Source organism: Pristis pectinata, chromosome 17, assembly GCF_009764475.1.
Source record: "Pristis pectinata isolate sPriPec2 chromosome 17, sPriPec2.1.pri, whole genome shotgun sequence".
Taxonomy (NCBI): Eukaryota; Metazoa; Chordata; class Chondrichthyes; order Rhinopristiformes; family Pristidae; genus Pristis; species Pristis pectinata.
In genome coordinates this window covers 20,384,579-20,388,035 of record NC_067421.1, presented here as the reverse complement: position 1 = coordinate 20,388,035, position 3,457 = coordinate 20,384,579, and positions in this window count along the sequence as shown.

Below are 3,457 nucleotides of genomic sequence, written 5' to 3'. Positions count from 1 at the left end.
AAGGATTCCTCTGGGTCCTACTGCTCTTAGTTACTCGCTGCACTGTTGCTGATTACATTTCAATACAGCGTCCTTCAAAATAATCCGTGCATTGGAGAAAGAGATGATGTGGTTCCTTATTTTTCCAACTTTATTGGACGTAAAGATGGGATTTTCGATCTTCTGTTTGATCCTGAACTGAATTCCGACTCCATATCAGGGAGTAGTGGAGGCCGTTTGGCCCAAGGAGTCCATGGTGGCTTCTGTATCTACTCCGTCCTCTCCCCACGGCCCTTTCCTTTCTGATACTTATCCAGCTCCCTTTTCAATGCTACAAACGAATCTGCCTCCACTTCTATTCCTTCAGACCCTAACCACTCACTGGGCACCTTTGCCAATCACCTTCAGTTTATGGTCCTGGCTTTTTGATCCCTCTGCTAATGGAGGCAGTTTCTCTCTCTGTACCCTGTCCACACCCATGATTTTAACTACCTCTATCATACCTCCTCACACCTTCCCCAGTTCCAAGCAGAACAAGCCCAGCACCACCAGTCTATCCACACAATAAAGTCCCTCTCCCTGAAACCATTTTCGTAAATCTCTTCTGCACCCTCTCCATTGTTTTCCCATCCTTTTTAAAGCATGGTGCCCAGAACTAGACACAAGACTCCAGTTGTGGCTGAGCCAGGGTTTAAATAGGTTCTTCATGACTTCCTTGCTTTTCTGTTCCCTGCCTCTGTTCATAAAACTTGGGATCCCATTTACACATTCAGTCACTTTCTCAACCTGCTCTGCATTTTCAATGACATTTGCACAAGTAACTCCAGATCTCTGTTCTGTTGCCACTTTTGGAATTGTGCCCTCCAGTTTATATTGCCTCTTCTTGTTCTTCCTACCAAAATGTAACCCCACATTTCTCAGCATTAAATTTCATTTGCCACTATCCTCCTATTCTACTAGCCTGTTTACTTCTCTGTGCAGTCTATTATTATCCTCCTCATTGTCACAGTTCTCCTTCTCTGTAGTGTTGACTGAGCGGTTCTTGCATTAGCTCACCCTCTGTTGAAACTCTCATCCATGTTTCTGTTACCCCTCCAGACTTGACTCATGCAACACCCTCCTGGCCTGCTTCCCATCATCTGCACTCCAAGAGCTTGAGGTCATTCAAAATTCACGTATTGTCCCTGTTAATAATTTGGCTTTCAATCTAGTAACAAATTTAATTTAAAATTCTCATGCTTGTATTGAAATCCCCTCTTGAATGTACTCATCAATGAACTCCTTCAGTCTCAGAGTGAGCCTGAAGAAAACAGTGCAAGGAGACTGCAGGAGATCCAACGGCAGAGAGTCAGTATGGGTGAAGAGAACTCAAAAAAATACATCACAACAGAGCCTGCAGAGCTCTGTGGGAAGTTGTGGTTAAAATTTCATTGCTGCCTAATCTGCTGAGTGTGTCAGCACTTCCAGATTTCCAGCATCTGCAGGTTTTTTTAACAAGAAATTGTTAATATTTTAATTTATTGTTTAGTAATCTTGGTGCTTAGTGAAGGTGGTTATTTTGTAGGTTAGTGTGTGTTAGTTAGTGTAAGTACAATAAGTTTGTTCATGACTGTATTTTGTGGTTAGTACATTTGTGGTTTAGAGTTTGAATTTTGGTGCAAGTTAAACAGTTAAGTAACCTCAAAGTTAAAAATAATCTATAAATAAATGTTATCTATAAATTATATGTTTCTTCTCCTCTCTCCTTTGGATAGCCTATTGCGTAGTCAGCTTTCTGCTATCCCTTCGATGGGCATTATCTATATTCTCACTGATAGCCAGGATAGTGTCAGTCTCTTTGTGTGGAACTAGTTCACTAACTGCAATGACACAGCCGATTTGCAAAGCCAGTATTTGAAAATTTATGTTCTGATGGTGTTGGTGGTTTTGAATTCTCATCCTCAAATGCCAGTCGATACTTTTTGATAATCACATCATGCATGAATTCTTTAGTGCTGTCAAGACCTGGGGTCAGATTGTCGAATCTGACCTGTGGACCAGATCATCCAATTTTTGGACCGGATTATCTGACCTGTGAATTCTACTTGCTTGGACCAGTTACTCTAGTAACTGATGGTAGTTCCTTTTGTTTCTGGAACGTATCCAGATGAGTGGAATGGTCATCTTCTGACTGACTGTCCACTGAGTAAGCTGGCTCCTTGCTGCTGGTGATTCCCTCTGATTCAGTCTGAGACTCTTAGACTGTGGGGAGGGTAAGGCAAAAAGGGAAGGGAATTTGGTGAACATTCCCAAAATATTGTTTGTCCAAATTGCTAGCCAACAAAGCAAAGGCATTTTGAGTAAACAATTAAAAGAAGGAATGGTCTGGGCTTAATTTTAAAAAAACTATTTGGAATATTGTTGAACTCTTGCCTCCCCTCAGATGATTGAAGTGGAAATCCAGTGATGTTCCTCAGCTGTCTCCTTTACTTGGGGTTGGGGATATGAATAACCGTCTGAGAAACAAAGGAAGTCATGTTGTCAGCATGAGTGAGGGTTGGTCACATGGCTTCCTCTGCTGGCCAACCACCACCAAGTGGTGAGGAGTGCACTTCGGGGTCAGCCTGCTAAACCTAGTCAAGTGCTTGTAGGCTCATCATTGGACAATGAGCGGGGCATGTCATGGGTGGACATCCAGTTGGAGGATCCTGTTCCAAACACAGCTCAAACAACCAAGGGCCCAGCCCGGTGAGAGACAAGAATGAAGGAGAGCTTGTCAAGGACAGAGAAACAAGCAGCACCCACAGAATGGAGCACTTTAAAGGGCTCCTCAACTAATATGAGTGTCCTTGACTCCATCCCATAGCAGTGGATTGAGAGCATGCAGTCCATCCCATTCCCACCATCCCAGACCAACAGGAGGCTGCAGAGGCTGTGTATTAACTGATGAATAACAAGGCCTCCAAAGCAGATGGTATCACCACTGAGCTTCTAAATCTCAGTGGAGAGGAAATCAGACACAAATTCAAAGTCTCATCTCCAACATATGGGAAGAGGAAGACATGCAAGAAGACTTTGGAGATGTTGCAATCATTGCCATCTTCAAGAAAGGAGAAAGGTTCAATGGCAGCAACTGCAGAGGGGCCTCCCTGCTGTTTGACACTGGGAAAGTCACCACCACAGACTTCCTCCCAGTGACTGAGGAGCTGCTCTCTGAACTGTGGCATTGATTCCATCCATTAAAATATACAATAGACAATGACCTTCACCATGACATCTCTGAGGAAAATGCAGGAAGCAACATTGTCCCCTTTATATTCTGTTCGACATGTTTTGATGACAATATGGTCCATCCATCCAAAGCCAATTTTTCTAATTCTCTTCTCTTAAGTCTAATTTTCCTTTTGTTTTGAAATGTGTTTCTGTTCATCCTCACCCAATTGCCAACCTTTTTCTATTTGGTCTGGATTTTATACATTGATAGAAAGTCATGTTCCCT